Genomic DNA, 22344 nt, shown 5'->3' on the forward strand with positions numbered 1-22344 from the left:
TATGTCACACCTATGTTGGTGCTCTCCCAGGCACATGTTGAGGCACCGGCCAGTCTGCCCCATGTAAATCTGAACAAATATACACATGATCAAAGGAATGGACCACACAACCCCTGATGGATGCAAGACAAGTTTTGTGGTATCTTTAACTAAGCAAGCCTCCCTTGCCTGGATGTCTTTCTCAATTCGCTTGTGGATTGCTATGCACATATATAACCAGAAAGAAATAATGTAGACAGGATATGCACGGCAGTCCGTAAGTGAACTGTGAAAGGCGAGCAGGCAAGCAAGCGAGGCTTCCTTGGTTAAAGGTACCACTAAATTTGTCCAGTGTTTGTCCGAGGCAGTGTATTGTACTCCTTTCACATGTGGTCAAATGCACATAGTACAGACTGGCCAATGCCTAAGTATGTACTTAAGATATTAACCATATTTGACTCAAAAGACCAGTATGCACATCCGTCTTGGCCGTGCATTCCAGCAATAGGACTTCTGAACAGATTACACGATCGTCACCTATTTTTCACCTACAGTGGAAAATTGACACATGAAATCGGTGAGGCACACTGCATAAATAAAAAGACGTGTGTGCCAGCCCCATTAGTAATGGTCTGCCTTCTCTCACAGTGTAAATTTTGTCCTGAAAAGTTACATGAACTGACCGGCAAACTCAAAAGGACGCTACAAATTTCACCTAGTGGACACGGCTGGTTCTCAGAAAATGCACAAATACAGGGATGGGTATCTGTTGGCATACTGTAGTAATAGTTGGCGCAAGTTAGCTTCGACATTGCTGCCATACTTCAGCTGTCGCAAGGCTACACTTTCACATTTCAAGAAATTTAAGCTCATCATATGTGTATTTGCCAGTGGCAGTTAATCTGAGGACAAGACAGAAATTATTGTAAATAGCAATGCTAAAGTAACAATGGTAAGCAAAGGTAAGCACGCTGCACACTTAGACCTGTGACATATTTGCACACTACAGTTCGAATTCTAACATGCACAAAAACTGCACATGTGTGTAGCATAAACAGAGAAAAAATACAGAAATAAAAGCTACAGCGTAAAGAACAGTTTCAAAACAATAAAACCAAAATAAGGAGAGTAATATAATGTGTGCAAAGCAAAAATAAGTGAACTTGCAGCCAAGTGCAAGAAAACAGCGAGAAAACATGCTAAACATCAGGACATGTTAGGTTTAGTTTTATATAGAACACATTAATGTGTGCATAATGTTATGAACACAAATAAGCAGCAAGTTGAATAACATTGCATAACTATTTAGCCTATTTAGTAAGCTGAGTTGAGTAATATGTCCATAAGCTTATACACAAATCATACCGAGATCGTAGTTTCTGGTACACGTACACTTCATACATACCTGACATGACATCCAGATTACACCCTGTGCTGCTGTAGCCATGGCTGCGGGATCCCTGCATTTCCCTGCCATTAGGTTGACACTGCTATAGGGTCACGGTCTCACCACTGCAAAATGAGTACTGTGTTAACTTATAGCATTGATTGGCACAATAAAACTGTCATATTGTGAACACATGTAAGGTGCACATAAAAACATGTCTGGACTAGTGCAGGGTGGCAACAGAGCACAAGGTCGAGTCACTGAAGAATGTCATGATAATAGGGACCCCTTCATCAAAGTAAACTTTTGAACACGCACGCAGCAGCACATACAAGAAGTGTTTGTTTACATACTAGAGTTTGCTTTCATGACTTAGTTTAAACAACTTTCCCCTGCCATGTTTAGTTACGTCAAAGTTATGGCAACACGCCTTGTTTTGAAAAGAAAGCTGTACTAGTAGCAAACTGTGACTGCTTACATTCTCGTTTTCTCCTCAAACTGCTCGTAAACCGAAAACCTGGTAAGCATAGATTATTTACAACGTCGAAGATTTTATAAGCGAAAAAACGTAATTGCCGTAATAATCGGTTAAGAGACAGATCAGTCGTTATTATGCAACTTCAGCAGAAAAGCGGAAGCGCACGTACAGGTGAACACGATTATTTTCGAACGTAATTTTTCTCATCGAAAGAAAACGCTTATCAGGATACTCAATTTCGCATCAAAGCAATAAATTTGCGTAAGTAAATTCTGACAAACAGCGCGCAGCATGCACAAGCGCAGGTTTCACTGTTGTCGCAGAAGTTCAATTTCCTACGTTCGCAAGGTACGCTATGCACACGCGAGGAGCACGCACAACACACGTGTACTTAGCAAGCACGACTTCTTACCTTTTCAATGGTACGACGCTCTCCAAGTTGCCGGTGCTGCGTCGACGACATTACTCCCATCATAGATGTCGCTGCGTAGTGGACGAGCTGAGGCACGCTAACAATACGCCATTATTTTTTTTCGACGTCCACCCAACTTTTCACAACAACCAGACAAAGGCCACGACATAAAAATCGTAGGTCCACGTTTGCCTGGCGCGCCACGCATACGGCGAGTTCGCAGCGAGACACGAGGTATCTTCTGACACTTTTGTGCACGCTTACTACGTCCCGTTTCATTACAGCAAACACAAAAACACACGATAGAGAAAATATATCGTAAGCAGCGCGGTTGCAGCTCGCACAGACGACCGCCATCTTGAAGACTGGATGGATGGATGGATGGATGAGGCTGAACCCTTTAAATCGGGCGGTGGCATACGCCACCTAGCCATGGCTATTAACATAATTTGTACTTTGTGGTGGGTGAAATTTCACCCCTGCCTTAATTTTATCCACCAATCAGATAACCTCTGTTTGGTTATTTCTACCCGCTTAAAGTCTATTTTGCCTTCACTGTCCCTAAACCCCAATGCTTTGAAAAAATCAGCCCCGTTGCCTTGCACTGTAGGGTTAAGCCCCTTACAGAAAAGTATGAGGTGTTCAGCCGTTTCCTCTTCTTCTCCACACGCACAGCACAACGTGTCTATACCTTGGTACTTGACTCGGTACATCTTAGTCCTTCTATCTTGCTGCTGGCTTCCCTGCACTCGAATGACGTCCATCCCATGTCACCCTGTACCCCCTGATTTGGTGTATTTCCGTGTGCTCCCAGAGCCAGTCTACCTACCCCTCGCTGCTTAACTTCCAACCTTGCTCGAACCTCTGATCTCATGCACAGGACCGCATTGCCGAAAGTCAAACTAGGGACCATCACCCCTTTCCAAATCCCTCTCACCACTTCGTACCTATTGTAATTCCACAGTGCCCTATTTTTCATCACAGCTGCATTTCTGCTACCTTTAGCCGTCACATATTTTTCATGTTCCGTTAGGTACTCAGCCCCATTGTTTATCCACACTCCAAGATATTTGTACTTATCCACCACCTCCAGCGTAACCTCCTGTATCCTATGCTCGCTGCCCTGATTATCATTAAAAGTCATGACTGCCGATTTTTCTTTACTAAACTTCAAACCTAAGCTATCTCCCTCTTTACCACAGATGTCCATTAATCTCTGCAAGTCTTCCTTGCTGTCAGCCATAAGTACAATGTCATCTGCATACATCAGTCCTGGTAATGACTGTTTAATCCATTCTCCCTGCTTGAAATAGGAAAGGTTGAAGCCAAGTCCGCTCCTCTCTAATTTTTTCTCTAATCCTTGTAAATACAGCATGAACAACAGAGGTGACAGAGGGCACCCCTGCCTAAGCCCCTGCTGTATCTCTATAGGCCCAGATACCTTGTTTTCCCATTTTATAAGCACCCTGTTACATTTATAGATATCTTTTAAAAGATTTCTTACTCCATCTTCCACCTCTAGAGTGCCCAGTATGTCCCACAAATCCTTTTGGATTACACTGTCATAGGCTCCCTTGATATCCAGAAAAGCAAGCCATAGGGGCCTGTGTTCCTTTTCTGCTATTTCAATACACAGTGTCAATGAGAACTGAGGAAAACAACAGCGCCACCTGCATACTTGTGAGGTTGTTGTGGCCTCCGTGATGCCAACAATATTCACCAGTAAACTCATGTTTTGTGCCGTGTTACGCCCAGCTACGTATATATGTTGCGAGGCAAAACAAGCCACCGAACAGTCCACATCTTACGCTATAGTTTATCGTAGAAATAAATTCTATGACGTATTTTCTTTTTTTGGATTGCTTCCGTGGTCTGCAGCCAGCAAAAGCATGGCCTTAGAGATCGGGTTACGTTATCCTTTGAAAGCCGTTGCTGGGGCGTGAGTTGAATGATATTAACTGCCTGCGCCGTCACTTCGTTTTAGATAACTTCCGGCTAACGTTAACATCAGCTGTAGGCTCAGAAATTGTCGAAACGATCTCTGCAGTGTGCCTCAATCGTGGTTTTCGCATAAACCCCAGCATTGCTTTTAAATCAACATTTTTGTCAAACTATGTAACACTGCGATTTGCCTGTAAATTGTGCTCGATATGATAGATTAATAATCTGTATTATTAGCCTCCCCCCGCACCCCCCCTCCCCTAAAAAAATCGGAGCCCTTCCACTATGTGAAGATCGAAGACCAGCTATGGTCTTCGATGGTTCTAGCTATCTGCTGGTTCTCGTGGTTCTCGCTATCTGCTGTTTGTCGCGACGTTGTACGGGGTGCCGCGTAGCTTCACATTTTATTGCGATGTTCTCAGGCTCTTTTTGTTGCAGGTTGTTCGTTAATGCGCTGACTCGACTGCAGCTTCAGCCGCTGACGCTTTGGTGCAACCATTTACCTCATTTGTGTGCATGCGTATCTATTTGCAAAACGTAGTCCCCCTACGCCAGCCCGCAAGAAAATCTGGCTCGTGAATAGACATGTGAGCGCGTGCAAATGCAGTAGGCAGCATGCATGCGGCGTTCTGTGGGAGAGCAACGGTTGCATGACGAGAGCAAGCGTTGCCGTTCGTCCTTCCGTTGCTCCCTTAAATTTCAAGCCGGAGACTAAACACTTAGTCCTTCTATTTTCGACATGTCAGCCATCTTGTTCCAGTTGGTCCCTCTGGGGACTAAATGTTAGTCCTGAGGACTAAAAACTGCAGTTACTCTCATTTTCTCCATTTTTGGCTTAGAGTGTAGGTATCAAACAAATTAAATTCTGAGGTTTTACATGCCAGAACCTAGGTCTGGTTATGGAGTAGGCCGTAGTGGGGGACTCCGAATTAAATCTGACCACCTGGGGTTCTTTAACGCGCACTCAATGCACTTCACCTCCATCAGTATGCCGCCGCCGTGGCCGGGATTAGATCCCAAGACCTGGTGCTTTGCAGGTCGTAGCTTAAGCCACCGTAGCTTAGCCGTAGCCATGTAGGCAAAGTAGGTATAGACGTCAGAGGCCCGTGGTAGCGTCGGTTGCCGACACGAGCTGTTGGCCTGAACGTCGAAATTATTCCACGGGTCCAGAGCCCCGACAGCGCGGGGTATATTCTTAGCAGCCATTTTGCTTTGTTCTTGCATCGTATATTTGTTACTCACTACCTTCAGTGATGCTTTCGACCATTGAAAGAAGACGCAGTTTCGCCCGAAAGGCGAAGCATCAATTGCGTTAGCAAATTTACTAGTAGAGTATACGTTATAAGCATAGTAGTTTTATGGGCTGCATAAACGTGGAAACATTCCCTTACTAACTGAATTAACACGCATGGTGTCAGTGAACTCAAGCAAACATCAACAGATCACACTCGATGACCGCAGACGAGCACTGTCAAAACTCTGCAGGGAGCAAGCGCGGTGGGAGCAGCGACCGAAGGTTCGTGCGGTCTATCGCTTCAACAGAAACTGTCCGGCGAAAGCACAGCGCATACAAAGGTCAGAGCCGTGTGGAGATCACTTTCAAGGTATACGGCGCGCACGACAGCCCTCAGCCGTGCAAAGTGCAAGCACGCAATTCCTGGCAGAGTAGAAGCCGCACGTCCTCCCTCCCGCGCTGCCTTCTGCTTTCCTCATTTCGGGTGGGACATTTCGGGCCCGGTCACAAGATACGCATTTAGTGCCGCAACTGAATGCCGCCTCTTCTCGCTCCCTCCCATCCCCCCACGGCCTTTCGCACGACCGCAGACGTCGTGCTTGCTCTCCGCCGTGCGTTCGCTCTCGTTTTAGCGCGCGTCCCTCGCGCGCTTTCACTCGCACATACAGCATAATGCGCGCGGCGATGAGTTTATTGCCTGTGGACTTTATGCGGAACCTTACGGCGACGACGACGGCGAGGGAAGGAATGCGTTTGGAGTGTCCATATAATTGCTTTCGCAATAATAAACACGGGTGTCACCAAGCCTAGCCTACATCCGTGTGCCTGACCTGTGCTGCCCTGTTTGTTCAGTCTTTACTCCATCGCGTTCCGTGACCATTGCACCACGTCCATTTACTATAAAAATGTGTTAAATTCATCAGAGATTGGTAAAAGTTAGGTAACACGTTTGCGACGAACTTCGCCATCGGTTTTCGTAAGCACACGGCGCGTAGGTCTAGAAACGAAACTGCATAGAAATAGGGGAAGAACGAGCATACTGAAAGGACAAAAAAATGACACACACACACACACACACACACACCACACACACACACACACACACACACACACACACACACACACACACACACACACACACACACACACACACACACACACACACACACACCACACACACACACACACACGCACACACGCACACACGCACACACACACACACACACACACACACGCGCACACACACGCACGCACACACGCACACACACACGCACACACGCGCACACACACACACACACACAGACACACACACACCACACACACACACACACACACACACACACACACACACACACACACACACACACACACACCACACACACACACACACACACACACACACACACACACACACACACCACACACACACACACACACACAAGGGTCTTGGTCGTCGTTTTAGGTATTATCTCTTCTAGAGAGAATGTTTAGAATATTAGCGTACAGACGGTTTTAGATGGCAAGCATTATGTTATGTGCAGCACGAACCTACGGCGGTTTCGCAGCACACTCGTCGAGACAATGCCGTGCGAGAGCCGTAAGCAAGGCGATTGCGCTGGGGATTTGGCGGTTCGTCCCTTTCCTAATGACGCATATCTCGTCCTCACGAGCAGAAACAGAATATGAAGTTAAAGACATAGGACACGGGCGGGGGGCACTTTACTAAATTTATGAGCTATCGATATAAATTACTTGTTGCATTGAATGAGGATTATAAACAGGGATAAGGTGCCTCAGAAAGGCTGGCCAACGTTTCGATAGGAGGACCTATCTTCGTCAAAGGCGGCCTCGTCATCCTCGGCGGGTTAGTTTTAAAGGGTTAGTGGAGTGACGTCACGTCGATGTCGGATGTGGCTGGCTGTAAAGGGAGAGACTGAAAAGAAAACTAGCGCTGGCGCAGATAGGTCCTCCTATCGAAACGTTGGCCAGCCTTTCTGAGGCACCTTATCCCTGTTTATAATCCTTATTCCTCGTGTGCTACTCCATTAGTCAGCCACCGTTTTTGATGTTGCATTGAAGCGCGGTGGCAATCGAGATGGTAGGATATATATATATATATATATATATATATATATATATATATATATATTCAGGGGTTAAGTTTGGCACTGCACGCTGTGACAAGCTTCAATTGATTTCGCCTTGAATAGAGCTATTCTGCTTTGTTCACAATGTAACCACATTTCTTGCGAAACTACGTTCTATTCTTATCATTCACTGTTGAAGACCATCTTAATCTGGTGATGCCGTATGCGAGCCGCTGATACCGTATGCGAGGGGAATAGAAGAAGAAAAATGTCACTATTTTCCATAGCATGGCCTCCTCTGGCTCTTCAGCTACGTGCAACAAAAGAAATCTGAGTTTCACCCGGAAGGAGAACCATTGATTGCGGTAGCAAATTATTAGACAGCTACACGAAGTCAGGTTAGTTGTTTTATAAAGTGTATAAACTGCTGTAAACATTCGCTTACTAACTAAACTAACAAGCACGTTGTCACGGACGCCCCGGCAAACACGAACACATCTCAATCGAAGACCGCCGACACTCCCTGTCAGAACGCTGGCTTGATGAGTGGCAGCAGCGAACTCCTCTTCGTGTTGCCTCTCGCTTCAACGCGAACTATAGTCGGATACAACTTTATAAGACAGCGGCATTTGCCCCTCAAAGGCGGATGCACACGAGCCGGCACCAATAGGCGCGCACTTCAGGTGACGTCATGAGCCGGACGGCCGGTGTCCCCGCCGACGGAGAACATGCCTAACATGGCCGCCCTCGCTTCGAACTGGGCCAACTCTGTGCGTCTCCCTTCGTCAGAGTGAATTCGAATTATTTGTGGTGGTCTGTCAAGCCGGAAATATTATTGTGAGCTTACGATGCACAATTTGTGCCGCGTGCGTTTGTTCTGAGCCGTGAGCCGGCGAAGAAACATTGCAGCGGATATCGGTGACGCTGCGCTGCGCTTCGTGTGGAAACAAGATTCCGCGGCGGCATACCGCTGCAAACAAACATCGTACGTGTTTGTTCCGTGGTGTTTTGTTTTGCTCCTAAGTGAAGTTACGACGAGGAGAGTTCGCCAAAGTCTGATGCCTACTGTGAGCGGCGGGTGTGTTTGTCTACTGTGCCCCTGCGTTTCTCGTCGGACGTGGTGAAGTGATGGAGCAAAACCATTATCAGGATAAATGAGAAAAGCGTGCGCGGATGAAACCAACCTGCGAGTTTCTCAACAGAAAAGATTTGTGAAAGCAACCTCCAACGCAAAGATTCGTTGCTGCCAGCTCAGCGTGCAAACTACCGATCGTTGGCAGCAGTGTGATAAGATAGCCGAGCGTCTAGCAGCGTCGTTCGAGTGTTGTGTAGCACCGTCGATTGACTGATTTGCACCAATGCTAACAATCAGTGACTAACACGCGCTGCTTGAGTGAATGTCATTGGATTGTTAATGGTCAGGCGTTTGGAAGCAGTGTTTGTTTCCTTAATGTCAGCCTGAATGCTAATATAAAATTATGACTGATACACTGGTGCCGTTGCAAGGGAGCTTGGCATTATTTCGCGTCGCTGTGTGGCTTACAACTCTTCGGTCACTGCACGCGCCAGCTGTAGAAAGCCTGCTGTGACACAATCGCGCATAAGCTGTGCTGTCAGCGCTCGACTTGCTTTCCCACAACACAGCTTTGCTCTTTGTCGTGATATGTCGCTACTAAAAAATACCTATGACAGTGAAGGCAACAGAGCCAATATGTACATTAAAAAAAAGTACGACAAAGTAGGCACAGCTGCTTGTGAACTGACTCCTAATAGTTCTACTCGCGTCTGCGTTAAATGTGTATGCGTGTTTTCTTGTGTGTTTGTGTATATCTGTTATTTTGCCCTTTTTTGTATTTTAGATCTTACGGCGTGCCTCATAATCAGAACTGGTTTTGGCACGTAAAACCCCATAATTTAATTTTTTTTAAATTATTTTAGATCTTAGTTTTCGCGCTCGCGTTTGTGTTCATGTGTGTGAATATGTGAGTTCTTCCGTGCGTGTATGTATTTACTCTTATTTCTATCCCTTTATTTTTGCATTTGTTCTTGTAAGCATGCTGCAGCCACGACTTTCTTTACAATTCCATTGACCCGTCTCATTCAAAGCACCAAGTCCTGTGAATAGCAGGGCTGGCCTCTTCGATGTCATTAAAGCTATTCTCTCTTGTCTACCTTGCCTCCTCAGTCTGCCACCTTGCTTTGTTTTCTCCTACTATTCTGACCTTGCTTCTTGTGCTGTTGCCGCAACGTGATTAATCAACTTGTACCAAAGAAAGTTCTATGAGCTGTGACAACAGAAACATTGACAGATACAAAATGTTAAAAGCATCACATGGCTTGCACAGTTACTTCGTCTCTTACCCCTGTTAATGTGTTTATGCATCAGTGCATACGGTAGCTGGCCAGAAGTGCACATGAAAAGGTGCCATATTGTGAAACAGCACCTTGCTATGTTGTTGCATTCAGTCTTAATAAACAGATGGTCTTGCTGCCCGTCACATGTGGTGGTACACATATATAACAGTGTGCAGTGGGGTATCAGTTCCTGTCTTGACGCTTTCATCATTACAAATGCAGTTTTCTAGTGAATGGAGTCCAGCAAAGCAGTGCTGTGAGAGCTTTTGCAACTTTCACCATTTATTACTTCCCCAATATAACTGTCTGAATCTGTCCGTCACTTTGCATACGGCTTGTAATGAAAAAAGTGACTCAATAAAACACGTTCAACTTTACTGAGCATTTTTCCGGTACGTAAATATGACAAAAATGCTAGCAAAGCTAATCACGTTAATAATTGTGCTTGCATTCGCATTACTTGCTCGAGTCAGATTAATGAATTGAAAATTGGCTATGACAACACTTCAATTTTCAGTGCAGACTGCTAACGGAGCCATAAAGCGTGCTCCGACTACTGCTATTTCACTATGGGGCGCGTCAAACTCCACGGTGGCTGCCTGAATGAGCATTTTGGGCCTCACTAAGCTAATGATGTCTTATATTTGTTCTCTTATTCGCATTACTTGTGTGAGCCAGATAACAAAATAAACAATGCAACCACATGAATGTGCTTTGGCATTCCAGCTGCTGACAGTGGCTGTCAGTTTCGTGTTGTCTGCTGCTATTTCACCACCACACGCTATGACATGACTGATTTTCAGTGCACACTGCTAACACAACCATAAAGCGTGCTCTGACTTCTGCTATTTCACTATGGGGCACGTCAAACTCGACGGTGGCTGCCCGAATGAGCATTTTGAACCCGCCAACGATAATCCGGGTTAACAATAGTGTTTCAATTCAGAGATGCCAGCATTTAAATGTGCTTCTATGCCACTTCTTAAATCGAGCACAATGTGTGCAGGACGTTGCTTATCAGAATTGAGCTTCAATTTTAAGGAATATGCTATAAATGGAACTGCTTATTTATTTGAGAGGTCACGGAATGGATGGTTGGCTGTTGCGAACCCACCGGCAAAATTTTGGTAGCCCTAATAAGGGCTGTTCTTTTGTTAATAAGAAGCCTTTATGCTTGGTCGAGTGGCTCATTGCCAGACAGCTCGCAGTCGGAGTCGCTTTCTTCAGTGTCATCTTCACCCAGCTGGATGATGATGGGTTGAATGTGCTCACTCCCAGACGTGTCAAGTCTGAACTTTGCCTCCAAGTCCATCACATGCTGAATGCTCTTCCTCCAGTCTTCCGCCGTTACCTGCTTGATTTTCTCCCTCAAGATGACGTCGACCGTGGACAGCTTGAAGTCTCTGTTGTCCGCAGCGATGCCATTTTTGACCTTGGTCCACGCAAGCTCAATGGGATTAACTGCGCAGTGGAACGGCGGGAACCTGAGTACAATGCAACCGGCCCTTACAGCTGTGTTGTCTACGATGTAGCTCAGAAAGCGTGACTTTACAGATGCCACCAGCTCAAGCAGCTGCTTCTTTATCATCCTTTCACCGTAGGTGATGTTCTTGCTTGTGAGCCACTCCTGTATCTTTTCCTTCCAGGCCATCGTCGGCAATTTCTCTTCTCGCCGGCTATGGTATATAGGGTGCATTGTCTAAAACAATGACGCTACCAGCTGGCAACTTCTGCAGAACGTCATTGAACCAGCCCTCAAAGCGATTGCCGTCCATTTCTTCGTGGTAGTCGCCTGTCTTTTGGCCTCTGAATACATCCAAGCAGCCGTCGACGAAACCATCCTCGCTGCCGACGATCAGGCGCTGACCTTTCCCAGAAGGTTGTTTTAGACCCGTCGTCAGGCCATTTGCATGAGCGAACAGGCGTCCGCGCTTCTGCACCACGGTGTCTATCCACACGATCGACCGAGTGTGTCCCGCCGTCACCCATGTATCGTCCAGGTAGAAGATTTTTCGGTCTTCCACCCGGTAGCGCTCCACGTCACGGAGGTAGCGATTCCGCCAATCGGTGATGCAACCGGTCGATAAGCAGCGAGTTGCGGGTTCTCTTTTCGTGCTTGAAGCCGATCTCGGCAAGCAGGCGACGCACAGTACATCACCTTAGTGATGGGAGTTCCATACGCTCCGAGATCTCGATAGTTTTCTTCTCGACCGCCGGTATCTCGTTGCGGCGAAAGAAATCGTGCACACATGACCTCAGCGCGCACAACGTGAAGCTGTCAAACTTCGCGCTGCGTGTTCTCTTCACCGCATTGCGTGGGCGCTTTCGCGAGGGCGTCGTCAGTTTGCCACCCGAAAAATCCGAAGCTTTAACTTCCTCCCTCACCCTGAACACAGTCCTTTCGCTGACACCAAGCATGTAGGCGACAAACTTGCTCCCGTCCTCCACGCTGCGTTCAGGCTGCCTGTTACGCCAAAACGTGTAGCAGTGGAAGATCATGTTGTGTGAATCGCTGTTCAGGATGTGGCCGCTCCTGTTCTTGCCGAGGCTCCTTGGTGGTGTGGTCATCGAGGCGACACAAGGCTCGTTCGGCAACAAAGGATCGCGTTATGATGTCACCTGGGAGGGCTCCATGGCAGAAAACTGGCACGGAATGCCGCGCGCGATCGTGCGCAGTTCAGGTGCGCGAACTCACAAGATCGCAGGTTCGCAACCGCGAAAAAAAAGAAAAAAAAATTAAAAATAAGCCCGTCGCGAACACATAAAAAAATAAGGTTGTGCAAACACACAAAAAGTATATATGAATCTTATGCTATTAAGCCAGCGACTGCTACGCCCGGTGCCGTAGCACCGGGCGTAGCAGTCGCTGCTACGGAGCAATCTCCGTCTGCTACGGAGCAATCTTGCTCCGTAGCAGACGACGCACAGCGTTGTAGAAGGCACGGAGTTATTTTTCTCTCGCGATCCGGCATGTGCGGTAGCATTTCCATCATGATAGTTTTACCAAACCACTCGTCAAGATACACAAATCTTATTTATACCGACAACTACGCGTTTCAAAAGCAGTCACAATTTTTTGAGCGGGACTATTTCTTTAGTCGCGGAGGAATTGGCTGCTGCGCTTCGGTCAACTGGGCGGGGCCTCCTCCTGTCTTCTAAAGTTGTACCCGACTATAGGTGCTCGAGAACACAGAACACACGAAGCCATGAGCTTTCTCGGGTCGCGTAGCCTTCGAACCCATTGCAGATTGCGTCTAACATAGGCCGCGGGCGGCCGCGCCCTGCCGCTGCAGCCGGGGTGGAAGAGGAGATGCGCACCATAGCATGCCCCCTACCCCTCTCACCGCTCCCCCCCCCCCCCCCCTCCTTGGGCGCGTGAGAACACCGCGTACCCAGCCTGCCTTCCTCCCTTGCACGCGCGAGAAGACGACGCCACATCAAGCCCTTATCCTTCTCGGGTCACCCTCGCAAGCTTTCCTTCGCAACTACTGCATACGCGCCTGCCCGTGATGTTATCCCACTTGGAGTTTATTAGGAACCTCACGGCAACGCCGACGACAAAAGCAGAAATTCACCTAGAGTGTTGATATAATTAATGTCGCAATAAAATAGCTGGATCTATAACAACTCTCAATCACAAAACGTGTACCGAGAGAACAAACAGCATGCTGGGGTGGTGTAACGTAAAGCTATTCCAATCTGCTCCTACTCCATTTCTGCAATCAGGCCTCCACTATTGGTCAAACATCTTTCAGGCCACATGCACTTCGCCTCTCTGTCATGCGACATCACGAAAACAGCGAAATATGACGTGCACACGGGAATTCTGTAAGATCAAAACCGAAGAGAAAAATAATTATTTCCGATTCTACGCGTTTTTCGTCATTAGCGTGCCGCTATTGTTCAAATTTTTCGGGCTGCGGCCACTTCGTCTGTCTATTACGCGACGTCACAAAACCACGAAAGTTCACGTCAAAGCGACTTGTAAGAATTAAAGATGCATTAATAAGCCGAAAGAAACCGAATTTTGGGGGGAATATAGAATGAGACCACACTGTTCCGAAAGAAATTCAACATGGCTGCCTGCAGATCGCTCTGGCAGTGGCTACTCGCAGCTGTCGGGCAGAATGGATTTATTTGCATATAATATAACAAGGTGCGTGGCTGTATAACGTTGCCGAGCCCTGTCAGCCATGTATGCGATATTGCTCTGCCAACTCATCTTCGCTGAGGATATGTTTTATCGGCATTTTTAACCTTCCGTTGCACGCCGCGGCGATTTTCAACCAGCCAGCGGAAGCTAAGCGAGGGGAAGCGGACCAATTGCAAACGCCGGCCTTCTTCCGATTATGTACTTTCACTTCGCTAGCTCGGCCCCACAAAAACCCTCTCTAGTTCTGCGTGCTCTTCACCTCTTGTCAGGCAATTAGATTTAAAAAAAACAGTCAAGGTAGGCAATGCTATTTGCTTTGAAAGCAATCAAAAGTGACCTCTTGTAAACGAAGAAAGCTTCTGATTGAGCTGTTCAAACAACGCTGCGGGTCACCGCCAGATGCTTGCGTCGGCGGTTACATAAATTTGACTGCAATGTGATTGTAATAAAAAACAGATTGGAATACGGTTACGTTATAGGGCCCCTGTTCTGTGTAATATAAACTCTTCATCTGATTGAAATTCATGAAGCATTGGCATAAAACCAACATGATTAATTTATTGTTACATCACGCATTCATTTTGCTTTGTTATAGATATCTGATATTATGAAGATAATGCAATTAGGATACGCATTTCGAGAGAAACTGTATCTAATGCTTCTGAACATCGACCCACGATATAAAGGAATCGCATTCTGGTAAGCAGCATGTATATTTGTGACGATATTTTTCACTGAAGTATATGTATGTCACTTCGAAGCAAGCTGGGAAAGTGACATATGGCTTCAGGGCAGAAACTAGCACTACAATGCTAAGAAAGCATGGCACTTCGCGCATATCCATCTAAATAGGAAACAGGAACTGGTTGAAACGACGCCACCTAAACACTAAGTTCGCAAAGCAGATACGACGGCACTTGGGACGACAGTTTGTAGCTTAACTCGGAAATCCGAAGCCGCCAATTCAATTTGTTGGAAAGAAAATGTCTCATAAACGCACGTTATACCTTCATCAATGAGCACAACTAATCATAAGTCGGGCAGGAATGTTTTATTACGGAGCTTGTAGGGTTTGTTAGCCAATTATGACTCCGTAATTCTAATATACGCATTTCCTCGTGGCGTCAGACGCTATGAAGTTCCCTGCGCAGTCTGCTCTTGGTAACGTAGCCGCCTTAGATAACAGCAACATCGAATTAACGCAGGAAAGTTGGGCGAGTTGGTACCAATTTATACTGTGGGTTGCGCAAAAAAGACACGGACATACGGGCTATACGACACGATCGCAAACACTCAAGTGGCACCGTTATTGAAGGAACATCATTTATACAAATCTTACAAGTGCGACCTGGTAGTGAAACTATAACACCGTGTAACAAGAAAAAGAATAATCAAAACAATGCAAACCTACACCGGCTGTATTTTTTTTATCAGTTGAACACGTGACACGTGCTGCAAGATACGTGAATTCTTTCTGCGTCAAAAAAAAAAAACTTCGAGGGCGCTCAAGCTTCGCTTTTAAGAGTGGAACGCGACATCATTCAAATATCCTGCTTCACACACTTCCCGGCAAATGCAGCTTAAGCAACCGTAATGGTTACCGGGAAACACTGGCGGCAAGCGCTATGCACGAAGGCGAGCTTTCTGGTAGAAACGCGACCTCTTGCGTGGGGCGATCCCGGAGATATTGCACAGCCGCGCCAAAAAATGCATATTTTTCAGGTTTCTGGTATCGTTTCGCACTTTTAGTATTTAAGTCTGAAAATATTTAACATAAAAGGCATGTGCTGTCGGTGTTTTCTTTCATGAGATTGGTTTGGGGTCTGTCAGTCTCAAAATTCCGAGGATTAATCTTGTCGAGAATGTAAGACAAGGTGTGAGCAACGTTAGTGATAAAATGGAGCATCAATATAACCCGCATGTACCACATGTCATATGGCTTCTGAGGGGGGGGGGGCTATTCCTTTAATCGCCGAGGCAATTGACTGCCGCACTTCGGTCATCTGGGCGGGGCCTCTCCTTCTTTCTTAAGTTGTACCCGACTATAAAATACAAGAATATTTTTGCTCATGGACAATGACGCCGACGGTGAAACCGGATTTTCTGTCACACGGGGTCCTTAACGCTATTACCTTAAAGTAAACGGTAGACTGATGCAAGCGTCTGCCACATTTTTAACACAGAACGCCTTCATATTTTCTCGGCTAATTTGCCGCCCGTCTCTTCGCAAAATGCGAGCGTCGATAAACACTGGTCTGCAAGCACAACTCCGGCAGTGGTCGGCCAAGTGCCAACTTAAACAGGGACAGATTACGTGACCTGAGCCTATCGTTGATTCACCTACCGCTTTGGCCGGCGTACGACTTGCCGCAGCTAAATGGCACCTGATACCATACAGTGGTCTCGCGCAATGTGCAGCACTCATTGGGGTTTATTTGACAAGCGCCCTATGCACCACACCATTTTCATATTTTCATATGCATTTTCATATGCTACGTACGGCAAGGTTTCAACATTTTCGTGACCTCTTCCTGTCTCCTACTGCGCTGGTCATTTCCTTGTATAACAGGGATGAGTCTCGTAACAACAACATAACAAGGATGAGTCTCGTACAAGTATCTGTTATGTGACTGGGGTACTTGGCTGATTATATAGCTTAAGCGAAACAAGTAAGCAAACAAGCAAACAAAGAAACAAACAAACAACAATCAATCAAACAAACAAACGGGATACGACTATAATATTAAAGGCCCAATGTAGCTACACATGAAAGCGTACATTTGTGCGTCGTTATTACTCTCCTAGCGCGGCATTTCTGCATTACCCCGCATGGTAAGACTGTCATGAGCCGCCTTGCACCTGCTCCGTTTTGCCAGAAACTAAAACTTATACCGGTGTCACGCGCCAGATCCGATCGCGATCGAGCCTTATCCGGATCGAAATTCGCGACCGCGATTGGCCCCTTACCGCATTTTTGCGCTAAGGAGCCAATTCTCACGGAGAAATTTGATCCCGATTGGGCTCAATGACGATCGAAAGTGCGGCGTGGGAAATCCGTATTACCTACGGTCAGCAGCGCTGTCATGTTGTGAGAGTACATCAAAAAGTATTTTAATTCTGGTGTTTTACGCACCATTACCACTCTGATTACGAGTAACTCCGTAGTGTTGACCATCTGGGATTCTTTAAAACGCACGTAAATTTAAGTACACGAACATTTGTGCATTTCTTCCCTATCAAAATGCGGCCGCCGTAGTGGGGATTGAACCCACGACCTCAAGCTAAGCAGCGCAACGCAATAGCCGCTGGGCGGTGATTGCATAATTGCACGTGTTTTCGGTAGTATTCGCAAGGAAATGGCATAGACTAAAATAAATTTCCTGTTCTTTCTGTACTGTAACATAGACGAAAACATGCGAAACATGCGAGTTTTCTTTCTCGTTGAAATCAGTAATCAGCCACGAAGCATGGTGTTCGATCACTGAGCTTGTTACAAGTGTGAACGAGCGCGGTAAACCGAGGCCACGAACGGCAAGTGCGGGTGCAAGAGGGCGTCGGAGTGCGCTCTAATGTTGCACCGTAAGCTAACGCAATCGCATCTATTACGGAAGTTATCGAACGTAAATGTTTTCGTTTCGATCCTTTCCTGATGCACCGCTTGATCACACGCTTTCTCTTACTGCGCGCCCTCATCAAAGCGGTGGCGCAGCGTGCGAATCGGACAGAGAGGCTGTTATGGTGTAAGGGGAACAGATCAGATGCCAAGGAGCGAGCACGCGGGCCTTGCCGAAGCTACCGTGTTGGTGTTACGGGCCGCGGGTGAGAGGGGAGGAAGGGCGCAGCGATAACTGAAAATCGCGGGCAGAGACTGGCCTCGGAAGGCGGTCGACCTTTCTCTGTTCCGAAGAGGCGAGTACAGCCGTTCTCCCCCTCGACGTCTTTTTCCTCCTCTCCGGGCGGGTGCCAAGTCATTAAATGTATGCGCACCTACGGTTGAGAACGAATACGTTGCCTAGTGGCAGCGCGAAGCGGCGCTAAGCGAACCACCACACGACTGCGTCCCACAGCTGATATAACGAGTACCAGACAAGTGCGAGGCGCGGTACGGACGTTACAACTTGCGTTCGCAGACGCTGGGAGTAGAATGGCCGGAGCCGCGACTATGGATTCTTCAACTTCTTCCATCATGTCCGCCCTGGCGAATGAGCTGATCCTCGACCGGGACCCGCGCACCGCCAACTGGGTCCTCGCCGGGAACAGAGAGTTCCTCATCTCCTTGTTCATGGTCTACGTCTACGTGGTCAAGGTGGGCGGACCCCGATATATGAAGGACCGCAAGCCGTACGACGGCATTAAGCCGATCGTCAACATCTACAACGCCTGCATGGTGGTGCTCAACGCCTACTTCATGACTGCCTTCCTGGCCAGGACCTACATGGGTGGCGGCTACACCCTCTTCTGCCAGGGCATCGACTACGAGGCTCGAGACGAGGTCACCATGAGCCTTCTCAACCTCATCTGGTGGTACACGCTGGTGAGGATCGCCGACTTCATGGACACGGTGTTCTTCGTCCTGCGCAAGAAGGACTCGCACGTCTCGTTCCTGCACGTGGCGCACCACATTCTGGTGGTGTTCAACTGGCTGCTACGGCGTCGGCTACGGCCCGGACGGCCAGGCGGCACTGACCATTGTACTCAACTGCTTCGTCCACGTAATCATGTACACTTACTACTTCCTGTCCATGCTGGGACCCGCAGTGCAGAAGCACCTCTGGTGGAAGCGTTACCTGACGCAGGTGCAGCTGGTCCAGTTCTGCATCATATTCGTGCACATGCTGGTTCCGCTCTTCTACAGCTGCGGTTACCCCAGGCCGCACATCTACGTCATGCTGTGCGAGGCAGTTTTCTTCTTCACCATGTTCGTACGCTTCTACCTCAAGGCTTACCGGGACAGGCAAAGCACCAGCAGGAAAATCGAGGATAGCGATCACGCCAAGAGCAAGGTTCACTGAAAGTGTTAGGTTAGTCAATTCTGTGATACGAGCAAGGACTCTGCAAGTGTCACCGTAGCTAACCCATAGTCGATGTGCACCGGTCGAGCGTTCGAAAAAAGTTGGTCTGTACAAAATGGCCAGGTTTTTGTTTTTCCTGTATTCTTTAAACTGAACCTCAGGTCGCGTCGGTAACGGCACATGGCTATGTAGAAAGTGACACGTGTGATATGCGGAAGGTCATGGGAACCTTAAAAAACCTGATGGGTGTAGATAAGTTCCGCGCGAATACAGGAGCGGTTTGTAAGCCAAGGTGTTAGTTTACAGTGCTAATAGATGAACGGCAGCTCATCGCCTCTGGTTGAATACTGTTACCCCGCGCAAATTACGCGATTCGCCACAGGACACACACTGCGACTTCTTACAACGACAATGCTAAAAAACAAGCTACGCGACCTGTGTATGCGACTGGTTCCAACACTATGCTCATACATGCCGAGTGTAACACGTTTTTTTCTGTCCTTTGTCTCTTACCAGAGACATGCTAGGCAGGAGAAAAACATCTAACGGTGGACAACAGGGATTTGTGTACAAAATACTAGTTAGTTTTAGGCCGATAAAATCAGTGAACTGTTCGTTCGTTGCGTCGAGAACTGACACCATCGTCGAGAACCACGGTCCGTCTTTTGAACCACGTTGTCATATTCGTCATCGCTGTGTTACACTTTGACAGAACGCAGGTCAACAGTACGAAAAGTACTAAGTGCGTTCATGCCTTTTTTGTGTCACGTGAGAAGGGCTGTAAACGAATGTTCCACGCTCGGTCCATTCATACAAATGTGCATGGTGAAGCGAGTGTTGTGAATGGCCGTGTATTTTGTTATCTGTGCCTGTTATGTTTTGTAATAGTAGTAAGAGAAAATGTACAGGTCAGTTGAAGAATTAAACGCTTTTGTTTTGTTGCCAACTCGTACTTGTGCTTTCTTGTTAGCTGGGTCGTGAGGACCTTTTTTTTTCCGCGCTTACCGAAGGCGCTTACTTAGCCCCTTACTTCGGTACGCAAAGAATGAGTTGAGGAGGTAGGAGCAGCAGCAGAATCGCGCATGCGTATTCACCATGTCACTCAAATAAGTTTGATACAACCAGAGTGTCAGTACTTGTAATCACAACGAGTGCCGCCTAATGTGTCATTGCTTGAGAGCGTGATGTTTTGCAGCGTTTAAAAGATACGTCAGTGATCTGACTATTTCAGCTGACTGGATGAAACATGCAAGCATAGTAACTGCGCTGTTTCGCTGGTAGTTGCGAAATACTGTTAGCCCCTGCTGCTACAACACCACTTTCATAGAAACACTTGTCTCTTCATCTTCTTGCGAACCCTTTTTTCTTTCTTCCACTTTACTTGAAGTGCTTCGAAGCTTTGGCATCAAAAAATTAAGTATGGGGTTTTATGTATGCGTGCAAAAACCACAACGTGATTATGAGGCATGCCATAGTGGGCGACTCCGTAATAATTTTGACCATTTAGTTTTTTTAAAGAAATAGCTGTTAAGAGCCCCGCCTCGCAGAGAATCCGGTGCCGGCGTCGGCGGAGTTTCCGTGAGCGAAAATTCCCGCATATATTAGGTATATGTATATGCCACGCCATGCTATATGACATGCGGTATATGCGGGTTAAATTGCCACACCATTCCATCATGAAAGTTGCTCCTACCTTATCTTACATTTTCGAGAAAGGTATTCCTCGAAATTTACAGAATGGCAGCCCACAAACTAATATGATGTAACAAAGCACCGACAGCGCACGCCTTTCATGTTAAATCTTCTGACGCGAAACAATAACAGAAGCCTGCAAATGATGTCATTTTTTTTGGCGTGGCTGTGCACTACCTCCGGGATTGGCCAAAGCAAGAGGCAGCGTGTTACCAAAAAGCGCGCCTTCGTGCATAGTGTTCGCCGCCAGCGTATCCCGGTAAACATTACGGTTACAGACGCTGCAGTTGCCGGGCAGCATGAGAAGCAGTCAGGGAATGCTATCGCGTTCCACTCTTAAAGGCGAAGCTTAAGCGCCCTCCAAATTTTAACGCGCGCCTTAATCCCGGTACGCGAGCGTTTTCTCATTTTTGCCCCACCATTATGTGGTCGCCGCAGCTGGGACTCTCACCCGTATGACTGGTACCATACTTGTACGTAACGAAGATTAGATTATGGGGCTTTACATGCCAAAACCAGGATCTAATTATGAGGCACGCCGTAGTGGGGGACTCCGGAAATTTGGACCACCTGAGGTTCTTTAACGTGCACCTACATCTAAGTACACGGGTGTTTTTGCATTTCGTCCCCATCGAAATGCGGCCGGCATGGCCGGGATACTTGTACGTGACGAATTCAATGTAATTCTTTAGTTGTAATCAATGACATAGTATGGTTTTTTTGTAATTTAACGATTACATTGTTTAATCGGTAACGCTCATTGTAATTAATTACTTTTTTTCTGTAACCAATTACATGTAACCAGTAGCTTTATTAACTAGACATGATGTGAGTAACGACGCCGTTTTGACAACATAAAGCAGCCGCGCAAATACGCATGTTCAGACAGGCAAACCAGAGGACTCACTATTTGTTTCGTGATCATAAAGCTCCACCAGATGTTGCTTGACGACTTGAACACCCGCAGGTATGTCTCGATAGCGAAGACAAGCATAGGAGGTTACAATTAGAAAATTGCGTACGGAGAATATTTTTGAGCTTTCTCTGAGAACCAGCAATAATAAAGCGGTGCGCGTCATAGAGGACACAGACGCAGAGTAACCGTATCTAACCCAGGATGTCCAAATTTCCGAAGTCCCCCACTACGGCTTGCCTCATAATCAGATCGTGGTTTTGGCACGTAAAACCCCATAATTAAAAAAACACCGCATGTCCACGGGGTGAATGATGATGAGTGGGCGAAGATCCGGAGGGAATCATCGGTAAACCGTGAATCTTCCGTGTAATTCGCCCAGTCTCGCCGCACTAAATCGAACGACTGACTTCCACCAATGACACGCGCCATATGTGACGTCATTCCTATTTTATAACAGCGCCCTTCATTATAATTGCACCATCTCCCGCTTAAGGGGACGCTAGCACAAACGCGTTAGAAACGTGCAGTACTCTCTAGTAAGGGGCGGAGGCCACAGCGTCTTACGCAGCCGAAGAGCAACCATATCTTTTGTGCAAGATCCGTATGCGTTAGAACACCGCCCAGCGTGCAGACCGAATGAACAGGATAATTTTCCTGCATTTACCTGTTCTTCCTCCTCGAGCAAGTTATCAGTGTCG

At 47.0% G+C, this 22344-nt stretch overlaps 1 protein-coding gene and 1 pseudogene across 1 annotated transcript in view; both read left to right on the plus strand.

Moving 5' to 3' along the window:
- Positions 1 to 19597, plus strand: part of LOC119449099 (elongation of very long chain fatty acids protein AAEL008004) — a 54031-nt gene extending 34434 nt beyond the window's left edge. Inside the window, exon 2 of the mRNA XM_037712287.2 lies at positions 19312 to 19597. The gene's annotated coding sequence lies outside the window, so the exon portion shown is untranslated. The remainder of the gene's footprint in view (positions 1 to 19311) is intronic.
- On the plus strand, positions 18047 to 19318 carry LOC119449100 (elongation of very long chain fatty acids protein AAEL008004-like; annotated as a pseudogene).
- Positions 19598 to 22344: the final 2747 nt, after the last annotated feature.

This window comes from Dermacentor silvarum, chromosome 4 (assembly GCF_013339745.2).
Source record: "Dermacentor silvarum isolate Dsil-2018 chromosome 4, BIME_Dsil_1.4, whole genome shotgun sequence".
Taxonomy (NCBI): Eukaryota; Metazoa; Arthropoda; class Arachnida; order Ixodida; family Ixodidae; genus Dermacentor; species Dermacentor silvarum.